This window comes from Melitaea cinxia, chromosome 21, assembly GCF_905220565.1.
Source record: "Melitaea cinxia chromosome 21, ilMelCinx1.1, whole genome shotgun sequence".
NCBI lineage: Eukaryota > Metazoa > Arthropoda > Insecta > Lepidoptera > Nymphalidae > Melitaea > Melitaea cinxia.
This window is the reverse complement of record NC_059414.1, coordinates 13,326,796-13,352,211: the sequence shown is the minus strand read 5'-3', so window position 1 is coordinate 13,352,211 and position 25,416 is coordinate 13,326,796. Positions and strand designations below refer to the sequence as shown.

The 25,416-nt window shown below is 34.6% G+C and overlaps 1 protein-coding gene and 1 long non-coding RNA gene across 2 annotated transcripts in view; both read right to left on the bottom strand.

Moving 5' to 3' along the window:
- The window catches only part of LOC123663968, a 116,843-nt gene that overhangs the window by 79,623 nt on the left and 11,804 nt on the right, over positions 1-25,416 (bottom strand). The gene's annotated exons all lie outside the window — the stretch shown is intronic.
- Positions 849-24,811, bottom strand: LOC123664087. Its single transcript, XR_006744768.1, has 3 exons — positions 24,436-24,811; positions 5,043-5,053; positions 849-866 (listed from the first exon to the last, which is right to left on the bottom strand). It is a non-coding gene; the product is annotated as an uncharacterized LOC123664087 (long non-coding RNA).

Sequence of the window (25,416 nt, the reverse complement as noted above, 5' to 3'; positions counted from 1 at the left end):
TTTCATGATATTTTTATCTATACAATTAATAAAGTAATATTAAAATAACCGCTTTTTACTAAATGCATATGGAGGATGTATACACGGTACATATACCAAAATGACATTTTTTAAAATTTTTTGTCTGTCTGTCTGCTTGTTTGTTCGGGCTAATCTCTGAAACGGAATCCGATTTTAACCGGACTTTCACTTGCAGATATCTAATGTAATAAGGAGTAACTAAGGATACTTATATTTTAGAATTTTTTTTTTGTAACTCTGCAAACTGAATAATATTTTTTTAATTCCACGTGAACGAAGTCGCGGGCACAGCTAGTATACTATAAAATAGGTTAGCCATAATAAAAAAACAAGTAAAATTAGTGATAGTAATATGGCTGTCTTGGCATATATATCTTTAGAAATTTAATATAATGTAACGTGAACGTAGAAATCTAGTAATCAGTTCCACTGTATTTATTTATAGAAAAAAAATACAACTTATGTGATAAGCAGTGCAGCAAAAACAATTAACAGTTTATATGCACTGTGAATGCGTATACACGCGTCAAGCGTAAAACTACCCTACTCGTCAACTAAAATATGACAGATGATGCGTACAGCAAGAAAAAAAAAACGATTTTCGTTTTTAAGCAGCGAATTTTTGAAATCATACTCAATATTATTCGATAGTTGATATTGTTCTAGGCGACACTAATTGTCACTTCTCTGTGTACACTTCCCTACCGCTTTCACTACGCTGAGTCCTATATGCCCAAAGATTGGAAGAGATCGCTACTCTAGCGATAAGACCGCCTTTGTACACTGTTTTTTTTTATTTGTAATATATTATTATGTTGATTGCTGTTGTGTACAATAAAGAGTATCTATCTATCTATATTATTCTATTAGATTTGACAACATTAGAGTTATTTCTTGGCTGATCCGTTACACGATCATTTTCCTTACATTTAATGTTGATACAACACTCATCTAAGATTGTTGCAACGAGAAAGCTCCTTAATCCTTATCATTGTTGTTTTACGTATTAACCTGATATCGCTCTTTGTCTTCCTCTTCAAACATTTGATACTTGAATCAACTGCAGCTCAAATATAGCCTAGTTATAATGATATCAGAATTCTTAGCACTAAGTAATTGTCAAAGTGGAGATCCTTTTGTTATTATAAAATTGAATTTTTTACGTTCAGTTTATTAGCTACTCTATATATTCGGAGAAGTAATGTTCATAAATCTTAAATAGACAAAAAAGTGTGTGTACTTATGTACGCACGTAAGAAGTTATACTTCATTGGCTAGCTAGCTTCACGTTGCTAACTTCTTCAGTGACTAGCTAACTTTAGTGTGTCGGTTTTTGTGACGGTATGCGCGCGCATCGTTATTTACTCTCATAATTTTTCTCTAACGCGCCAAGAGAAGTATACCTTCGAAAAAACAATAAGCGAATTTACAGTAACTAATAATTATTGTGATTGCAGGCAAACGAAGAAAAACCGCCTTCAATTATATCGACAAGTAATACAACGTAGGTAGACAAAAAAAATTGTCGAGTAAATACGCATTATCAAAGATTACTCCAAAAGTTGTAATTAGATCTCGATGAAATTTAAATGTCACCAAAAGATAAACATCGGCTTTCGATTAAATTAAAAATCATCAAAATCGGTACACTCAGTAAAAAGTTGTGCGGATTTTCGAGAGTTTCCCTCGATTTCTCTGGGATCTCATCATCAGATCCTAGTTTCCTTATCATGGTACCAAATTAGGGATATCTCCTTTCTAACGAAACCAGAATTATCAAAATCGGTTCATAAACAACGGAGTTATCCGCGAACACACATAAAAAATATGTATATATATATATATATACGGTCGAATTGAGTAACATCCTCCTTTTTTTGAAGTCGGTTAAAAATTACTAAAAACGTATGTCTCTTTTTGAAAGAAGAAGACAATAACTTTGAAATTTTATTAGAAAAGTCACATAAAAAAATATACTATCAGAATGAATTGAAGAACTTTTCAAAGCATTACAATAATCACAAGTCACAAAACCATATCAAAAGCAACGTATATGACAATGATTCTTATATCCATAGCTAATGATTCACCATTTAAACGTTATTAAACAAACAGCCATCTACTCAACCTGTGAGAACGGTGCGACGTTACCGAACAAATAGAGGCTGACCGATAGCGGGTCGTCGACCTCGACCCACGTGTTCTGCGGCTAGATCTAATTTATTACTATTACTACAGTAGAAAGCTTTATTATTTAGTGTACATTTATAGCTTGATATTTCTTAGGTAGTGCTCGCAGACATTTATTACTTAACATAGGTATATCTGTCAAAATAAATAAAATTGGAGTGTCTGTTAATACATATAGATGTATACATGGTACATATACCTCAATAACGTTTTTTTACAATTTTTGTCTGTCTGTTTATTCTGGCTAATCTCTGAAGCTGCTGTACCGATTTTCACGTGACTCACTCACTTCACTGGCTGATCGAAGACACGGTAAGTCGGAGATGCAGGTTCGATCCCCGCTGGAACGGTCGATTTTTGATATGATATTAAAAATTGTTAAGACATTTATTTTTTTCTACAGAAGATGTAAGTTTTTAGTTTATACTATACCTAACGATCTCTATCCTATGTGAAGAACCATCAAAATTAAAACTGGATTAAATAAAGTTAAAATCACTTACTCATTCAAAACGAAATGAGTATTTCAAACTAAGGAATTTATGACATTATACCCATACATACCAACATACACACAGCTTAGTCTTATAAGTCTTAATAAAATAAGGTCAAGACAGTCAATACTTATGCTCAAGCGGACTATCCTATAAGAAAATTTACGCAAGCCGGAATCAAACCTACGACACGGTGGACGTAAGCATAGCGTATAATCTAAAATATCCAATTACCCTCATTAGGGCAGTTGTAAGGTTTGTCAGCGTATACGATCGATGTTTCAAAGCGGTTTGCTATGTACGCGATTTATTTTGATTTATCGTAATAAAGATCAGACCGGGACTTTTATTACCAATAATATAGTTAAAGTTTGTTTTAACTGAATGAACAACCTAACGCAAATATAGTGGATAAATTAAAATTCTTTTTTTTTTTTTATGGTGGGACAGTAGTTGGAAATACCCTTAAAATCTGGACCAGTCCAACTAAGGAAGTACCTCCATTTTATAGAAGAGTACAGCTACACAATAGTACTCCTGTGTGGCAGGCGTCTATAGGCTGCGAGAAGTAATGTTGAATTAAATGAAGCCACATGAAAAGCCTAGTATGGCATGAAATATCAAGAAGATAATATATAAATGCCGTAATCTCAATACACTGATATCATTATCAATGACATTATTAACATAACACAATAACAAAGAATGTTTCTGATAAGGATAAACAGAAAATGAATGTTATCTTAGAATCGAATCGAGGTGACTCGGTTTTAAGATGCAAAGTTTGTTGTACTTTTAATTATAAAATCTCGGTGATTTTCCATGTAAATTTCTAAAGTCATGCAACCATCATGCAACGCTTATTCGAGTCTGAAACTTTTGTCTATAACTATGAAATGCATGTATGCAAGAAGCATATGAACAACGCTGGGACGCTTACAGAATCATCATTTCAGCCGATCACAGTCTACTGCTGGACATGGCCATAAGTTCACGCCAAAAATGGCGTGAACTCGTGTGTTTTGCCCATAGTCATCACGCTGGGCAGGCGGGTTGGTGACCGCAGGGCTGGCTTTGTCGCACCGAAAACGCTGCTGCCCGTCTTCGGCCTGTGTATTTCAAAGCCAGCAGTTGGATGGTTATATCGCCATCGGTCGGCTTTGTCAGTTCCAAGGTAGTAATGGAACTGTGTTATCCCTTAGTCGCCTCTTACGACACTCACGGGATGAGAGAGGGTGGCTATATTCTTACTACCGTAGCCTCACAGTAGGCTTACAGAATATTGCCGTATAAATTAAAATACTATATTAGTACAGATTCTAATAACTGATTTATGAATTTATTATCTTTATATATAAAAAATTTCGATACAGTTAATCTCAAGTAGACAATGGGTACCACTGACCAATAACTGTCCAAAAAATTAGTAAACCAATACGTATATATATACGTACGTAATGTAGAAATTTAAAAGTATCTTTGATCGATATACGAACTGACAAAAACGTTAAAAGATTGGCCCAAAAATGTTCTCACGCGACATAAATGACCACTCAAATGTAAGTCACTGACCAATTAGCAAATTGGCTCAAACATTTGACGGAATATACTTTCAGTTTAATATGCGTAAAATCACCACCGTCTTTATTCTCAGAACCAGTCCAAGTAAACCGACTCCCATGAACAATGAACAATAGACCGACCTTGGAGAAAGTAAGTTTGCCCTCATTGTGGCACGCGACACTATCACTATATATTTTTTTCCATCAATGATATCATCAGTTCATGATTTATTACTTGCCACTCATATAAATCATAACTTGACATTTCTATTTATCTGGATACGTATAAATTAAACCAGATTTAGGACATTAGACTTTCAACATTAGCTATATACAAAAAATCAGTAAGTTGACAGTCCCGTTATCAAAAGGAAGACAAGTAAAAAGTTTTTAACACAAAGTACTTTAGGCTTATTTTTTGAGTAAATTAATCACTCAATTATACCATACATATCCATAACTCTTTCGCAAACACGTAGAATGTATGTATTTGTATTTAGATTCCACCATCAAATGACTATTGAATTTGCTAACAGCTTAGTTCTGCCGTCACAACATTTGTAACATGGAGCGTGATACTGTCTGTGTTGTCATCTCAAGATAATAAAAAACATAATGATGTTATTTTTTCAAGTAAAATATCTTAATTATTGCGTTGCGTTATTTCGTTTCATAACTGTCTGCTTGACAATGTTACATAGCAGACAATAGGCGAAGACGTCGTCAGACCCAACGACAATCCGACCAGATTACGAACTTAATTTTATCGTTAGACTTTTACTATTACTTTATACCTTTAGCCCGATGACGTCTGATATATAAAAAAAAAATAAACACCGTAATCTCGGCATATAGAATTCCTATTTACTTTTTCAAATTCAGTACATTGAGAAGGACCTCCAATTACGGTGAGGTTACTCGTAGTATGGTTATTTTGTAAGACAAATAATTACTAAGATTTTTTCTTAACAAAACTTACACTATTTCTAAAGTTTTTTCTTAGTTTAAACCCGCTTAAGGACTAAGTATTTCTAAAGCTAAGTTTGTAATTCATTAATGTAAAGAAAACGCGCAAAAATGCCATTGTCTCGCCTGTAAAACTATGCTAGTATTGAATTCTGAAGGTAAACAATAACATAAGTGGGATTCAATGGAACACCACGTTTTTTTATCTTTAATATTGTCTCAGTTTTTCTTTTTATTAGATGGGAATAGACATCTATTATATAAAATTCTCGTGTCGCGGTGTTTGTAGTTAATCTCTTCCGAAACGGCTTGACCGATTCTCATGAAATTTTGTGTGCATATTGGGTAGGTCTGAGAATCGAACAACATCTATTTTTCATCGCCCTAAATATTAAGGGTAGTCCACCCCAAATTTTTTTTTTTAATTTTTAGATAAATTATTTATTTTTTATTTTATTATGATTTGACGTTGAAAAATACATACAACCCTAAATTTTCACCTTTCTACCACCAACCCCCTATTTTGAAATAGCGTTTAGCGGCAAGACAACGTTTGCCTAGTCAGCTAATAGTTACATATAAATCTGTTATACCACTATCTAAAGTTGACAAATTGACTATATTTTTATTAATGTTCTTTTTACTCCGCTGTACTCCGTCTAGAAAGAATAAACTAAAACATTAGAGTAATAATGGTCACAAAAAAATATACTTTTATTCGAGAAAAATATAACCTTTATTAAAAAGTTTAAAATTTAATTAGTGGACACAAATTTACTCAGAAACCCATGCAGACGAACTTGTCTCAAAGAAATCCGATAGATACTGGATACGATAAAGATATATCATCTTTTTGTTTCATCTTCGCTACTATTTTTAATAATATGCTTTAAAAATAAAGTATTTTAAAACGTAATTAATATTCTTCAATAATTTATCTTAATTATTGGAATTTTACAACAAAAACTGTCGTATCATCTCGTGAGTGTGAGTCACGTCAATAAAATCAATTTATGTTCGGTCGCGAAAGGTTATCTGATGTCTGTTTTAATTTCTCTTTTAATTTGTTTTTGATTTTATGAAATTAAATTACGAAACAAATTCTTGTTTGTTGAAGGCACACACACACACACCTCTACTCTTATCTCTCATCTCTCTTTAGCCTATCGCAGTCCACTGCTGGACATAGACCTCCACAAGTTCGCGCCAAAAATAGCGTGAAATCGTGTGTGTTGCCCATAGTCACCACGCTGGCAGGTGGGTTGGTAACCGCAGGGCTGGCTTTGTCGAACCGAAGACGCTGCTGTCCGTCTTCGGCCTTTGTATTTCAAAGCCAGCATTTGGATGGTTATCCCGCCATCGGTCGGCACACACAAACAAAAATTGACAGAAATGTTAGATACTATAGAGAATGACAATCATAACTCTGACGTTCTTTTTTTTGTTTTATTTCTTAATTAAATAAAAATCTATACACGAGAAAAATTCACGAACCTCTTCTTCACCATTTCAAAAGAACAATATAATTATTATTTTAAATGATCGGCCAATATATCAATAAGTTTAAACAGACAATTGCTAATTTTGTTACAATCATTACTTCACATCCCAGTTTCGTTTGAAATAATTGAAATAAAAAATACACATTTCAAAACAATTTTTAAGATTTCTTATTCAATAAACAACTAATTTACTAAACAAGTCAGTACGGTAAACTCCATTTTGTCGCATAAATCAAATAGCCAACCTTAACCTTTCTCGACTGACCGCTTCGGAATTCTATTGCGAATGTTTTTATGTTGTTGATATATCTTATATTAAGACATTCGCCGATTTTATTACTATTTAAATCACTATTTATGTTAATTCGTTTTTCATTTATTTATATTAATTATATGTAATCTACACGTTGAACTTATATCAGGTTATATATATACACGTTTATTTCTTTAAAAAAGTGTATCGATTAATCTTTTAATTATACTTTACTTAATTAATTTTTACTTTTTGTAAAAAATTAATTCTGAGAATGAAAAATAGTCTTAAAATATTTATTTTAAGAACATTTTTAAGCATAATTAATTCTTGTAATTATGGATTATAAGTAATCAAGTATTTAACAAGTAACAGGCAGACGTTCGCATTCATATATTTTAGGTAATAGCTCATCTAATCGATTAGTATACATGTACAACAACTTATAAATACTTTTTACAACATAATTTCGACAAAGAATAGTTGTAGGTACTAAACGAATAGCACACAATAGCGATTACGATTCTGGAAGGAAATGGCGAAACCAATGATTTGTGAAATGTACTTTATACAAAATATGGTTAGTTAACTGATATTTTTGTAACTCTTTTGTATGACTTTTTATATTTATGTAAAAACTATATACCTATATTATTAGTAAGAATTACGAACGAGAGAAAACGATAAAATACTTATTTCTTGAGGAGCGTTTTAAATGTTAACTTTTTGTTGGCAAAATTTTCAAAGTAAGAATTTCTTATCGTTTGACCACAACGGGTAATATCTATCGTATAGTTTTCATTTTATTGCAAATCAAAAGAACTTTTTTGAAACCATTAAAGATATCAAAGCAAATTAATTTACATCATTTTTGTATTCGGTAGTGTTTTATCTTGACAGTAAAAGGGTGATCAGATTGAGAATAATTTGAAACACACAAATATATTTTATTATATCTCCGACTCTTCTAGTTGATTCATAATTTATATACTAGACAAGTAACAGAATTTAAAACATATTACAATACACAAAAAAAAAAAAAAAAAAAAAAAAAAACAAATTAACTAGAACCATAAAATAATACAGATGATATATAAATAAAAATGTCACTCGAGAATGGCTCGACCAATTCGGCTAATGTATTTTTTGTGTGAAGGTTTTAATAAAAATAAAAAAAAAAATACTATTAACTTTTGGCAGCAGAAATAAAAAAAGTGAAAAACAACATTTAAAAAGCAGAAAAAAATTGGGAAGTCGAATAAGAATATTTCACTGTGACAAAAATGTATGATTAGGTACGTATTGTGTTAAGACCTATTTACTTTACAGAAATATTTTTATAAATTTGAACTCCTACGAAATGTGACAAACAAACTTAACAAGTTTATTATATATATTTGCGAATACCGTTTTTGCGATCGATTTCTAGTATCGAATAAATTAATATATTTCTCGCTTCCGGCTCATCGAGTTATTTTAGACCGATTTAATTAATTTCGTATGCCTCTAAAATAATAAATATTGTGTAAAAAATTTGAATATTGTTATGTGACAGATAGCGGAGATAAAATGATACGAGAAATAAATATTAATTAAAAGGTCGATAGTTCAAATCCGGATGAACTAGTGAATATTAAACATGATTAAGAATTTTGCTTGGTGATGAATTGAAATAATATGCAAAGCGGGATTATTTATAAGCAACTGTAATACTGGTTTATTTACTAATTAACTAAAGAAAATTTAAAATATATTTTGATAAAACATCTAAGACCTTTAGAAGTAGGTACATATTCATCTTTCTCTTTTAGTTATTAGACAAATCCTTTTACAAACTTGAAACTCAACTTATTTTTCAAGTTTTTTTTATTTTATTATTTACTTTTTTTTTAATTTATGGATTATTAAAAATCCCTACTATAGTATTATAATCGTGAACGTAAGTTGGTTGTTTCACGCGAAAACTACTACTACTATTTAACCTACTACTTACTACTACTACCTACTAATTATTTTTTCATGAAACTGTACACATATTCTTGGAGGTATTAGAAGTAACATGGGATACTTTTATGTAAAAAAAAAATTCAATGTGAGCGAAGCAGCGAGTGAAAGCTAGTATACAATATTTTAACAAGTTAAAGTTAAGTATACGAGTACAAAAAAAGATTCAATCTGTAACATCCCACGGCTGGGCATAGGCCTCTTTCTCCGCGTAGGAGGAGAGTTATACACAGAATCTGAATTGAAATTAATAACAATTAAAAAGGAGACAAAGAACATATCATATTGCTTGTTAACTATATGCCAATTCTTTATCAACTGTTTGTACACTTCCCTACCGCTTCTCTTTTTCTACGCTACGTCCTATGCCCAAAGGTTGTCTGGAAGAAATCGCTCTTAGCGATAAGACCGCCTTTGTACATCTTTCTTTGCATGTATCACTTTTTTTGTAAAGTTTATTTGTGGTGTACAATAAAAGTATTTATTATTATTAAAGAACGACAAGATATATACATGCTACAATAAACCCAAAGGGTTGATTCGTACTTAATTACGACATTTAGTGCTAATATACTGAACAGAAAGTCAAGTGGCCTTTGTGTGACATAATTGAATGTAATTAGAGTTTCCGTCACGCGAGTGTGACAGTTGCGGCCTTTACCCGAATATTTATTTACGTTTAATGTAGGGTAATTAGATTCTTGAATGGTGACCTTTTGCACTAGCGATCGAGGATTTAAGTTACAGGACATACACTCGGTCGGCAAACAAGCGTACGGCTCACTTGATGGTAAGCGATTACCGTAGCTTATAGACGTCTGCAACACCAGAAGCATCGCAAGCGCGTTGCCGACCCTACCCAATTTCCTCCCAGGAGCTCTGGTCACCTTATTCACCAAAGGAACATAACATGAGAGCAGTATTATTTAGCTGTGACCTTCAGTAAGGTCAAGGTATTTCCCCAGTCGGGCTGCTCCAGATTTTGAACAGGGTATTTCCTACTGTGCCCTACTCCAGTTAAAACGTTTATTTATTATTTAATTTCGCCTTGATAAAAATATATGAGGCTGGTTCTTGTTCTCTCTTGTTTTTCTGCATTAACCTTTATCAATAATTTACCGTGATCTTTTAGATAACCTATAGCTTTAAGTCTGTATGCAAATACAGTATCAATACGAGTATAGTGAAATTTATATACATATAGCTAAGGACAACTGCTACTTTTATCAATCACATGGTATAAAACAAAGTCGCTTCCCGCTGTCTGTATGCTTAGATCTTTAAAACCAAGCAATGGATTTTGATGCGGTTTTCTTTAGTACATAGAGTGATTCCAGAGGAAGGTCTTTATGTATTATACAAGGGTTATATAGTAAATAATACTTAGTTTTAGAGGTTTCTAACTTTATGTCGTAAATAAAGACATTTTTTTTTGCGCTATATTATATTTATTTTATATTTCGTATCAGCATTGCACCCGTGCAAACCGTGACAGGTCGCTGATATATAATAAAATTGTGTCTCAATGAATTCTAGATGAGTTTCTTAATAGCAGTAATTGTTACGTGTTTAAACTAATATGTTATGGTATTTAAAACATCATCCCTATGTAATCTTTGTCTGTCTAGGTATTAATTTACTAAACAATATCTTTTTTTTAACTAATAGACTAATACAAAGACTTCTGATAGAATGTGTTCGCGTTGAGTCGGAGAGGTGGGATTTTTATATTAAATATAATATTAACTTGTTCGATTTGGGTCTGTGTAATGTGATTTTGAGCAATCCATTGTCAGCAGAGGCTGTAATGATGTATAACTTGTAGAAACTAGTAATAAAGCGTAGATAAGTTTAATATAAGCCCCTATGAGGGAGACATATTCAGTGTATAAATAAACCCTCTATAAATAAATAAAGATAAAAAAATATAAAGACACAGCAGGCCTATATGTATAAGACCTTATGCTATGACTTAATAAGGTAAGGCTAAGGCTGTAATTAGTAAACGCGGTACGAACAAAGTGCAATTATTTACACAGATGAGTAACTGTCTTGGGTAATTCTAGTAAATTAATTTTTCCATATAAACAATGATTAATATCAATTAATACTTCATAGAGTTCGTGTAAGCTTCGCAACTGACGCAACAGTGCAATATTCAATGATTAAACACTTGGAAATGCATTTATCTTTTATCTAAGCTAAAGGTGTTGTCACTTGTCATCGAAGATAATTAATATATACTTATAAAATAACATTTTCTAACTTACCGATTTACTAATGTGATGTTGTTTTTTATTTAAGTTACTTATAAGTGTTGTGTCTTTTTTAACAATTCTCTGAAGATATTATTTTGCGTAACGAACAACCAAAAATTTAACATTGCGTTGCGTATTTTTTACTTATAAATGACACAAAAATATGATATAAATAGAAAAAAAAAACACAATTTCATCATTCCATTATAATCTTAAACAAACAATTTCTGCATAAATTTTCGTTTACGATTTCAAAACTTATTTCCAAACAGATGGACGGACAAAAGGTCGCTCGTATGCTAATAACATGTCAAAGAATTTGTTTAAAATACATGTTATAAAAAAAAAAATTAAATTGCTTTTGTGTCGCCGCGAGCCGTCACGATATTGACCTTCGGGTGAGGTTTTAGTTAATTTCGTTTCATAATAATAAAGAAACACGATATGTTTTTTTCATACGAGTATATGTTAATAAATACGCTAATTTTGCCTCCCTTTTTTGAAAAAAACCTCACAATTACTCCATATAAATTATATATCATTTTATAGATAATTGCTTGCTCTATCGGCACACATAACTAAAAAAATTATTGTTGGTTTTGTTTTTTTTTTTTTTTAATTATATATATGAAGGGTTTAATTTTGAAACTACTACAATTGTGATGTTTGACGCTCGGTAAAATTTTTACTTATTTAGTGCGAATTATTGGTACAGATATTTATTTTGCTAGTTAATAATTAATATACTTGACAGATAATTTTTATTGAAGACTTATTTGATTTATTTATTTTTTTGTTATAGACTATTTTTCTACTATTTAGTTTTAAATTATTGTTATTTAGTTATTACTTATGATTCAAAACACATGAGTTCACGTTATTTTTGGCGTAAACTTGTGGAGGCCTATGTCCAGCAGTGGACTGTATAGGCTGTAATGATATGATTTCACAGTAATTTCAATTTATTATTTTTTATCAGTATCGAGTAATTTAACAGTCGTACCGATATAAAGTAAATTACTTTGTTTGTTGAAAAATATTTTTCATTTAATGAAGAAACAGCGCCATGTCCTTGACATAAAAAATTTAAACGTTAAATTTAATAAACTACATTTAATATGTACGATTTTTATTTTTGTGTTACCCACACATTAGGAATTCTAAACAGTTTTGAGTATCGTAAAGAACTATAGAAAGCGCCACGGGTCGCTTAAACCGAAAATAAAATCAGCATATCAAAAATTTCGATCTAGCGGGTACATCGTTCCATAGCTTAATTGGCTAGAGCGCCGACACGGTCAGTCGGCGACGCAGGTTCGATCCCCACTGGAACGGTCAATTTTTATATGATATTCAAAAAAACTACATTTATTAGATATTTATCAATATTTACTAGCAGCAGTGAAATGTTACGGCTGAATTGATATTTACTATTATACATATAATATGATATAATTATATTATTATATTCTATCATTAAAAGTACTAACAAGTAACAAATTAAATCTAGAAGGCTCTTGATGTCACTTCTAAACGCAGGTATGATTGAAGACGGGTTATATGTTATGTACTCATCCTTACACTCTCAAGTCATATGTTTACAATTTATGACGCATAACGTTTATCTTACAACATATAATAATATCAAATATAATAAAGTATTCAAGCTATAAGCACAGTTAACTGCCGAGATCGACGTGTTAAACCAATTATTCAGTATTGTTACAGTAAGTATATTATCTCTAACTACAGATAGAAAAAAAAAACCGTCAGCGTCAGACCACGTCCTAGTTTTACTAGGCAGTCAGAGGACTGTCGATTTGTAGCAATAAAGAAAAATCGTGGTATTATTATAATGCATGCATGATTAACAAAAGGCGGAATTTTGAGCCCGTGGATCAAAATTTTTAAATTAAAAAAAAAAAAAAAAAAAAAAACAATAGATATACTAGCTATGCCCCGAAGTTTTAGCCGCGTTTATTTGAGAATAAAAATTGCCTAGAGCCTTCCTCGGAAAAGCTATCCAACACAAAAACATTTTTTTTTTAATTCGAACCAGTAGGTCCTGATATTATCACGTTTAAACAAACAAACTTTTCAGCTTTATAATATTTTTTAGATTTTTGTCAATAACAATCTAAGCATCTGTCAGTTACGTCAAAGATCTCTCAATCACGGCTATCTATTGCGTTGAAAGATACAATGTTATCGGTTTCCAGAAATTTCCTTGTACAAATAACCTTTGTAGGAAGTATCACACTGAATACGTTTCAGAAATTGCATGGCATATGACTGAAATGTTTATTATTATTATATTCAGACTGTATTCACTACTGGGCATAGGCCTCTTTCCCCATGTAGGAGAAGGATCAGAGCTTAATCCACTACACGGCTCCAATGCGGGTTGGCGGATATATTCCCTACTATGAGTAACGATCGCTATCAGATGCACATGATAACAACCGGGGCCGACGGCTTAACGTGCTGTCCGGGGCACGGTGGGGAGACACACAAGGACTGCACAAACACCCAGACCACGGCAAACACCTGTATGGCCAATACAAATGTTTGTCGTATGCGGGGATCGAACCCGCAACTGCCCAACAGGTACAATCCATGGCTGTGACCGTTGCGCCAACGAGGCGTCCTTGAAATGTTATAAATATATAAACTATTAGAACAATATCAATGATGGCGTTTTTGTGGTGAATTAATAAGTCGGTATAAAATAAATTACCACATATAAACAAGAAGCACACACGAACCACGCAAAATATTTTTTACAAAAATATAATATGTATAAATAGTTCATAGTGATTAAACGTCAAAAACTTGTGATTTCAATAGTACAAAACTATCAAGTTTGTTTCTATGGACTGTCCGACAATGTCGCTTTACGATCACATAAATATAAACTGCGCATTTATACAAAATTACAAACACGAGTAAATTGCCGAGCGTCAAGATGAGTAGAAATATCTATGACCTACTGTAATTTCCTGTCCACGCTTTTTACACCATTAACGTAAGCTTAGATCGCCCTTTGGATGAGTTTTCTTAATACATACTACCTATAGCACGTGTTAGAATTAGGTTCGTAGGAAACGTATTCTAATTACGATCGGTCAGATAACTGTACCGCGCGGTTGGAAGTTCAGTGTGAGATGCACTTTACTCGTTCTTATGATTAATAAGATATATAGATACTTACATATAATTTATTATACTGATATGTCATAAATTAATTATGTTGATTACACATTTCCGTGAGATTAGCAGTTTATTGAACTACTGTATTTCTTATTATAGGGAGTGAGATATTGCTTAAATATAAGTAATAAATCAAATGAGGTTTTTTGGAACTTAGAAATTGACAGACTTATATTAACTGTAAAAACTTTTCCTTTTTTTTTAATTTTAAAATCGAACAAATAAAGATATATGACGCCTTGAGGTTCAAAAATAACGTGACATTACATAGCCTATAACTTTCAGCCTATAATTTTTGTACAAGACTCCAGTATCATCACTAGTACATAAGCCAGTGTAAATAAAAGCCTCAATAGTCACATATAAACATTTAATTATGAGTCTGTTGCTTAATTAATGAAGCTGTGTACATTCATTTTATTGACTATAATTTAATTTTATACGACGACGTTGACTAGTCTATGGGATTTATGTGTGTATTAACATCATTATTTACATGAACTTCGGTTATGTACATATATACTTGCCTAGGTGTGTTATATATTTATAAATATATACTCGTATACATAACAGAAGACTACAGCTAAATAATACTGTTTTCAAGCAGTGTTGTGTTCCTGTTGGTGAGTAAGGTGATCAGAGCTCCTGGGGGGAATTGGGGGTAGGGTCGGCAACACGCTTGTGATGCTTCTGGTGTTGCAGACGTATATAAGTTTTTCTTCGATTTTTTTTTTTAGGAAAGAGTCAATATGTTTAATATTTAGTAATAGTCTAATGACTAACCCTTACCGACATAGAAGTTAAAATAAAATATCATCATTCCAGCTTACCTGTAACAAAAATAATAATAATTAGTTAATATAATAAAATACAAATTTGAAATATAGACTAGGTATTGCGCTCGGTTTCTCCCGCTTTCGATTTTGACATTTTCAGAATGGTCATCGTTTACAGCTAGTATTACTTGCTCTATATATTGATGTATATTATTTTAGTGGCTTAGTACCTTTCTTATTAAAGTGTGGTTCCTATCACACATTTGTTTTTTTTTCAATAACAGAGTCCCAATGTCCTTGTGCTTGATATATTAAATGTAACAATTATTCTACTTGCAACTATCTATGTGCGGAGAGGTATAAAACATAGTAAAAGGTTTAAGGCAGGGCGGACCCCGGACTCGGCTTCGTCGGTGCGACCGGTGGTGTTGCTGAACGAAGCTGGGAAACTCTTGGAGAGAATAGTGGGTTCCCGGCTCGTTCAGCACCTGGAGGAAGGCTCGGGACCCGGACTATCAGAATCTCAATTCGGGTTTCGAGCACGCCGGTCGACAATCGATGCCCTCAAACGCCTGCGGGCGGTGACGGGTGAGGCGGAACATGGGAGGGAGGTGGTGGTCGCGGTGTCGTTGGACATCGCGAACGCCTTCAACAGCCTCCCGCACGCAGTGATACGGGAGGCACTGAAATTCTTCGGAGTGCCCCCGTATCTAGGGAGGCTGTTGGAGGCGTACCTCTCCGATCGGAGAGTAGGCCTCGAGAATCGGTCGGGGTCCGTGGAGTGGCGGCGAGTCGGATGTGGTGTCCCGCAAGGATCGGTACTGGGCCCGATCTTGTGGGACATTGGTTACGACTGGGTCCTGCGAGGCCGTCTCCTCCCCGGGATGGGTGTCATCTGCTACGCGGATGACACCCTCGTTTACTCTCGGGGACGAGACTACAAGGAGGCGGCGCGGCTGGCCGAGGTCGGACTCGACCTCGTGATCAGCCGCATAAAGAGCTTGGGGCTTCGGGTCAGAATTGACAAGACCGAAGCCCTCCTCTTCCGCGGGACCGGACGTAAGGGACCCCCACCGGGGGCTACCCTGCAGATCGGAGAGGGGAGGGTCAGGATGAGCTCCCAAATCAAATATCTGGGGCTCATCCTTGACGGAGGGTGGACCTTCGGCCCACACTTCGCTGTGGTGGGACCGAAGGTCGTGAAGGTGGCGAGTGCACTGGGCAGACTCCTCCCGAACCTCGGAGGACCCAGCGCCGCCTGCAGGCAGCTATATTCCGGAGTCTGCCGGAGTATGGCGACGTACGGTGCCCCGGTTTGGGCGGATCGCCTCACTGCGAGGAATAAGGCCGCGCTGCGGTCTGCGCAGAGGATCATCGCGGTGAGGGTGATCCGGGGGTACCGTACGGTATCGTGGGCTGCAGCTACTGCTCTAGCCGGCGATCCCCCGTGGGAACTCGTGGCGGAGGTCCTTGCCGAGACATACTCATACGTCTCGGGTAGGAGGGCTCTCGGTGAGAACCCCACGTTGGACGGGATCCTACGGGTGCGCCGGATGGGGCAAGAAGCACTAATGCGGAGGTGGGGGGAGGACCTGGCGGAGCAGCCGTATGGCACACGCGTAACGGCTGCCTTGCGCCCGGTCCTTGAGCGGTGGATGCGCCGTAAGCGCAAACCCCTCACCTTCCGTCTGACGCAGGTTCTCACCGGGCACGGCTGCTTTGGTGAATACTTGTGTCGGACGGCCCAAAGGGAGCCGACGACTGAATGTCACGATTGTGGCGCGGCGGTGGACTCTGCCCAGCACACCCTCGAGGTGTGCCCGAGATGGGCGGCGCTACGTCGCGATCTGACGACAGTCCTCGGAGGGGACTTGTCACTGCCGAGCGTTTTCACCGCGATGCTCGGCGACGACGAGTCCTGGAAGGCGATGGTCTCCTTCTGCGAGACAGTAATGTCCCAGAAGGAGAACGACGAGCGGATGAGGGAGGGGGCCGCCGACGAGGCCTCCGTCCGCAGGCGACGAACGGGGGTGCGTAGGAGGCGCTACTTAATGCGTTTCCAGTAACGCCCCTGTGCCCATGTCGGGCCGGGATGGGAACCCGCTCCTGCTAGACATGGCGTCGTCGGGATTGTTCAGAGGTGAGCCGGATAGTCCCATGGAGGAGAAGTCTGGTCTTTTCGCCGAGGCCAGCCTGTCGCTGGAGGGATCCTGTTGCCTGCAGATCCGGGACCCTCCAATTAAAGCGGCTGAAGGCTCCCGCAGGGGTTTTGGTCGGTAGTGCACCCCCAAGTGCTAAGCCGACATACGGTCTAGGAATGCCTACCCGGGCATCCTGGATATCACCCGTAAATGGGTTACCCTGCGATATCAAAAAAAAAAAAAAAAAAAATAGTAAAAGGTTTATGAAAATATAGTAAAATGCGCCCCACGTTTTTTTACTCTGAATTGAACTATTCTCTTAATAACTTAAATTTTATTTTGAAGTAATTAATTATGATTGATTGTTCGATCTCCTACTACTGTAATATAAACTCTTTGTGATTAAAAATTATTTTCTACTTTTTAGTTCGATAAGCTATAAAAGCGTGGTTTTTTAGTTTTTTTAAACTATAATTTTTTATACAGCTAAGTCGGCAAACAAGTGTACAGCTTACTTGATGGTAAGCGATTACCGTAGCTTATTCCTAATCGCCTGCAACACTAAACTATATATATAGATCTCAAGCGCGTTGCTGACATATCTCCATCTCACTCTGGTAATCTTACAACAATACAAGCTTTAAGGTACTACAACTACTGTAAGGTATAGGCACTTCCCCAGTCGGGCTGCTACAGATATTACACAAACGTGAATGTGATGTGTTACGTGATTAATAAGCGACACCTAACACTTGTGTTACGTGATTAATAAGCGACACCTAACACTAGAAATTCACTTAATTTATGTATTTCTTGAAAAAACTCTATAAACGTATAGTATTTAAGGTAATTAGATCGTTCCAGTTATTTGTTTGGACATGCGCGTTACATTACTGTGTGAATAAGGCTGTGTAAACATTGGTGTGTCACTTATTTAATATACGATTCACACATTTATACTACAACTGTTTTGGTAGAAATAATTAATGATAATGTCTTAAAATGTAGGACAGATATCGCGTTCATGTTAAGTAGTTACTGTCCATGGACAACACTTTCGTTGCATTTTCTAAGTACCATTTGCTTTATATAAAATTGATATATTGTTTAAAAATTATACGTACAGTCAATGTTAATGCTCGTTGACGTAATTAATTAACTTAGCGTGTATCTTTTTCTATATATAGAAATATAAAAGTATACAAATATAGAAATATAAAAGTATAAAGTTAGACAGGGAATTTGAATCTGCAACGCTGTTCGAACACGGGTTGTCGTTTTGTGAACGTTTGATAAAAAGCGGAAATGTAAGCCACACTTGCTTACGAGGTTTTGTAAGAAGACTCGAAAGGAAAAATATATCCAGATTAAAAATAAAGACTTGCAGGTGAAAGTATGTACTACCGTAGTGTTAAAAAATTTAACAGAATTCTCCTTGTCTTGACTTTATTTTGAGGATAAATGATTTTGTTACCTACTACTAAAATCAGAATTAGCTTTAAACCGACTTCAAAAAAAGAGGAGGTTAATCAATTCGACCGTATATATTATGCATGTTCGGGTATAACTTCGTCGTTTATGAACATATTTGGTATTTTTTTTTTTTTGGACAGGAGATATTCCAGGTGTTGTACCATGATAAAAAAAACCAGAATCTGATGATGGAATCCCAGAGTAATCAAGGGAAACCCTCGAAAATCGTAGTTACGTCTAGTGCGTTTGTTAATTTTTTCGTCTACTTATGTTGTATTACTTGTCGATGTAACTGAAGTCGGTTTTTTTCGTTTGCGAGCAAACACAATTATAGAACCTAGTAACAATACTAAAGTCAATTTTTCAAACGTATAAAGTTCATTACGAACTAAAGTAGGAAATTGCTTTTTTATAGAATATTAAATTGAATTACTTTTGTAATTCGATTAGCACTATTATATGCAAAAGTTTCTTTAGATGTCTGTTAGTTGGCTGAAACGGATACGTTATTGCCTGGTTAAGGATACAACAATTATTCAAAAAACGGGACATTTACCATGTTTTTTATTTTTATTTCGTGGATCTCGATATTTCGACATTATCTACGATTAAGTGTTGAGTGTACGTAAAACAAGGGACAATGGTAGGGGTGAAAGTGACAATGGTAATGGTGAGCAGTGTTTACGCAGCTAACGTGCGAGAAAGGAGGTAGTCCGGTATGGACACTTCTAATGTCGCCTAACTTTACTGTTCACTCGTGATCAAGACATTCGTAGATAATGTCGAAATATCGAGCTACGCAAAATGAAAATAAAAAAAATTAACGTGATAAGTATCCCGTTTTTTAATTATTTTAGTAATAAAAATAACCATTTTAATTTAAAAGCTTATATGAAAAACAAATGTAAAATTCTCGCAAATATTTATTTGTCGTTTTTTTTAAAGCAGGGATCTGTGTGTAGACGTATGGATCGACAACTGACCTACTGGAACGTTAGGGACAAGAAATGACATAAGCTACTCATTATCCTGGAACTATGGACGATTCCTACAAGATACCATAGCAATTTTATGCTACAGGAATTATGTACATAGAACAGATTTCCTTCCTCTGCCCAATCTAACAATACCTCAAGCAACTATAAACCTAATATGCTTCATATTTTGATTTAATCCAACGACTACCTAAAATATATCGTTTAAATTTTATCATCTACTTCTATCTTTTATCACGCTAACCAGGTGACAGATCAGGAAGTACAGTAACGCACTTGACCCAGATATCGAACTGGTTATACGTTCCAATTAAATAAACCTAACAATAGTTGTCACTTAACGAATTTGCATACCTATTGAACGAATTTCAATCATATTTGTATGTTGATAAGAGTTTTGAATAAGCGATATTGTCTAGTAGTTGCTAGAATTAGCAATAGGTATACGATATTGCATCTTAAGTTTAGTGCAATAAAGTTTAAAGTAGAATTTGTTAGTTATTTCTCATAGTACTTTGGTGTGGACTTTATATCTATGAGGCGTAAGTACTAAGGTACGTGTTTGTTTGTTGTGGGTCACGTCATAAATGCACAGAGCGATTGAAAGCTAGCGATAGGGAATAAGACCCGAATCGGTTTTGGTATGCGGATATGAATGTTTTATTTCCTATATAAAAAGAGTTTAATATAAAACCGATTAAGTAAAAATCTGATTTACAAATTAGGGGAGGGTCTACTGAGGTAGGGGACGGCAGGAAATATCCTGCTCAAAATCTTAAGCAGCCCGACTGGGGAAGTGCCTATACCTTACAGTAGATCACAGCTAAATAATACTGTTTTCAAGCGTACTGTGTTCAAGTGAGTACGGTGACCAGAGTTTCTGGGGGGGATTTGGGGTAAGACGGCAACGCGCTTGCAATCCTTATGATGTTGCAGTCGCCTATAGGCTACGGTAATCGCTTACCATCAGGTGAGCCGTACGCTTGTTTGCCGACCTAGTGATATAAAAAAAAAAAAATAGAAAACAGATCCATGCAGGTTTTTATATAATTGTTCAGTTAGTAAACTATTAAGATTCTCGTGTCTAATCAAAATTATCAAAAACGAAAAAGCAAACTAATAAAAACATGAGATTGAAGACCTAATTCAGTTCAGAACATGTTGAAACAGATTTTTATCTTAATTATACATATATAAGAGTTATGTATTGAATATTAATTTTTATTGCATATAATCAGGCCACCAGCTTCGTTCGCGTGAACCTTTTATAAAATATCAAGTTTTCTGACTATGCAATAAGACAACCTAGTTGTACAAAAATAGGCTGACAGATATTTTGACGTCTTTATCATTTAGCACTAATATGAAGATTTTAGTTGAACACAAAAAGTCTAGATTGTTAGTTTGTTAGACCTAGTTATAAAAAATAATACTTGACGCTGCTCCACTGCGTGTTGCGGAAATTTAATATCATGTGTATCGAGCTGAAATTAAAACCGAATACTTAATGAAGTTTTAAAATTTGAAATAAATATTAAATATGTACACTATATATATAGTACTATTTATGAATTATAATGACCGACAAAAATGATACATTCCAATGTGTGAAGGTTATTTAAATAAACTGTCAATTAAATCTAATTTACAACTAGTTAATTTTTATGAACCTTATAAACCAATAGATTATATAATAACAACATCTATTTATTATAAAGAGGCCAAAATGATGAACAATGAATACACTAATTAAAATTAGAACTATATACATTTAACGAAAGTGCTAATTTTATTTAAAACTTAAATCACCATCACGATTACTTATAGAATCATTATTGGCGTAAAAACTGTCCTCGATATTATTTTATTAAAAAAAAAAAAATACAAAAAAACGAATGTGCTTTAGACCACACGACTGAAGTAGAAATTCTTTAGCTCTTACAGTAATAAACAAAACTTAAATCTTCTTCTTTTTATATTAACTAACTTATGTCTCCTTCTAAAATTCCGTTCGTCTCGCCCGATCACACTTTTCGTAACGCTCTCGTCACACATTCGCCAGCTTACCCAAGTCAAGTGTGCGTAAAATTTTTTATTTCAAAAATATCACATATCATTTCTATTTTTAAATGTTTAATTCAATAAATCCACGCTTGAATTGATAATGATCACAAACAGTAGAGTCGAGTTGCAGCGCTATACAAGATGAAAATAAAATACAAATTAAATTACCTTCCGCGTTGTCAACATTTAATGACAAAAAAAAAATTAAGTAAATTTATATCTCGTACAGATAATTTTTACATTACTTAGTTATTTTATTACTACAGAGTTGGTGAAAGGCTGTCGACCTTGAAATAATTCACGACATACGCCTTTTTCACTTTTATCCTGACGTCATAAATTATTGTAAAGGTCAACCCAACCCTAAGACTAGAATTTTTACAAATAAGTGCCACAGGATTTATCTCTGAAGTTGGAAACTGTTTCAAATGATATTGGTGCCATAATTCGAGCAGAAATTAGCCACAAAACAACTGTTGTAGTATTAAATAATTGTTTTTATTGTATGCTTTTCAGCAGTCTTTATTTATATAAATAAATTCACAATAAAATTTTTGTAATTTTTCTTATTCGAAATTCAAATTGAGTTCATTCAAACTGTATAGCTTGAGAAATATTTAGTAACAGATAATTACGAAATAAATCACGTCCGCGTGTAATAATAAAAAAAAAACTAATTATAAAAATATAGCAATATTAATTGATATTTTACATTGTAAGGAGCCCTGTATGCGAATGGAATTTGTAATTCGTCGATTTATTTAGTTATTATTTTTACAATATCTCGACATTCATGCATGTGTGCTATGTATGAAGGTACAAATTTACGTAATTATGTATGGGTAATATGAATCAACAAGTTTCTAATTACCTACTTGATGTCATTATAGACATTATTTAGTTAATATTTTAATATATGTTATTTATATTTCCAAATACATTAAGTGATTTGTTTCGTTATTTTTCGTAGAAGCTAGGAACTATTTATACTTGATTGTTATTGAGAAATATTATTTTGAAACGGTAAAAAATAATTGAAATTATGCAGTGACGTTTTATTGTATTGTCTAGTACAATGTTTAATTCAGCTTCCTGGACTGATACGCGATAACAATGTAATTATTAATTATAGCTAATTAAAAGTGAACCAAGAAAACATGAAAACTGAACAATACATTGTATGGAAGATCTCAAAAGTAACACGCAAATTTACTAGCAAAAAATACAGTTTTTTAAAGTAAAAACGCTTAACTAGGTGAGTAAGCTGGTGAATGCGTGACGAGAGCATTACGAAAAGTGTGATCGGGCGAGGCGAACGGAGCCAGAGAGGTGCGGGCACATATTTTCTTTCTCTTTTTTTCTCATAGGCAGTTACGTCTCGTATATCTAAGACACAGGGCAGGCCTTTTATGCAGACGTTTTACTTCAGTCGTGTGGTCTAAAGCACACTCGTTTTTTCTATGTGCTATTTATTGTATTGCTGTGGGGTTGGGGTGGGGTCCACTGCTGGACATAGGCCTCCACAAGTTTACGCCAAAAATAACGTGAACTCATGTGTTTTGCCCATAGTCACCACGCTAGGCAGGCGGGCTGGTGACCGCAGTACTGGCTTTGTCGCACCGAAGACGCTGCTGCCCGTCTTCGGCCTGTCTATTTCAAAGCCAGCAGTTGGATGGCTATCCCGCCACCGGTCGGCTTTTTAAGTTCCAAGGTGGTAGTAGAACTGTGTTATCCCTTAGTCGCCTCTTACGACACCCACGGGAAGAGAGAGAGTGGCTATATGCTTTAGTACCGTAGCCACACAGTACGTCAATACTCGGGTCGAAATGAGCGCGTATTAAAGAACTTACTTATTTTTCCCATACACTATCTGACATATTTTTCTAAGTCATATTTTTTTACTAAAAACCGAGTGCAATTTATTCGTCTGCAGGGCCAAGGGGTTCAGGTCTAATAATGTATAAGCTTTGTATCTATACCTGACGGTTCAATAAAAATACCAAAAGTTGACTCTGGCTCGTGGCCATATGGTGTCCCCCACGGCTCCAACGGAACAATTGTTTCGAGTGAATGAACAATTGTGTGTGTGTTGACCAAACATAAAAACTAAAAAACCAAGGCGGCATTCTACGTGTTAATTATCGTTTCGGACCGACTACCTTATGTCGCTATTTCAGTAAAATATACTAAACTTAAACAGACATCACTAGAAACAATAAAACCCAACTTAAAAAAAAATGTACAAAATAAATGACTATTATACTCACACGAAGACAAGGCTGAATAGCAAAGCGACCTCTTTGGTCATTGGGCTGAATGCATGATGTCTATAAGCCAGTATGATGGTTAGATGTACGCAAACTTTTTGAAAGAAAGAAGTGTTTTTTTTTTTTAATTACTTACCGTCCTAGGGCTTTTCTAGCTACATTATTACCCTGGAGCGCAAATTAGTCACCTACAAGCCCCATTTGGAGGTAATAAAAACCTACTTCCCGAACATGAGAGATGTAAATAATAATTAATGACATAATCAGGTACTAACATCGCTTACTCACACTATTACACAAGGACAACAAAGGGACTTGCCTTTGTTCTATTGAAATGGTTCAATCTGTCAGACAGACAGGCGCTAGAATTAAAAACAATAACACAAAGTTATGACGTCGTATCGCTGCGATAAGTACGCGTACAGAACGGAAATTTTACTGATTTTGATACGTACATTGCTTTTCACATTACGTAAGATATATTCGGGGTTCTCTTTTCATTGTAAGCTATTAGCTATTTTTAATCACTATTTTAAACTATCAAATAACTACATACCTTTATATAAGGTTTATAAAGTTTTAATGCGCCATTTTTAACTGAGTACAAAAAAGGAAAAGGTTACTCAATTCGAGCGTATATAGGTATTTTATGTATGTTCGGGGATAACTTCGTCGTTTATGAACCGATTTTAATCATTCTTTTTTTGTTGGAAAGGAGATATTCCATGTGTGGTACCATGATAAGGAAACCAGGATCTGCTGATGGAATCCCAGAGAAATGTAGGGAAATTCTCGAAAATCGTAGTGAAGACTAGTGCGTTTGTTAATTTTTTTCGTCTACTTACGTTGTATAATTGTATTACTTATCAATGTAATTGAAGTCGATTTTTTTTCGTTTGCGAGCAAAAACAATTATTGACAATCGAGTAAGCGCGAATTAAGAATGCTTATAACTATTTATCCTTAAATAAAATGTTTTAAAAATATTTTACAAAATTTCTGTAACATTAAAAACAGAAAATACACAACTCAAGGAGGTTCATTCGTCTCAGCTCCTTAACATTTCGCTTCACGGATGTCCATCTTGAGATTTAAGAAATGTATTATAGGAAATGCGTCTTTATGTACAGTTGATAAGGAGTATAATCGTTATCTCGGTAGATGAGAGATAAATCTGTAGGATCGATGAAGGTCGCTCGAAATGTCAGCTGCTGGTAGACAGGTAGATACACCAAGTATG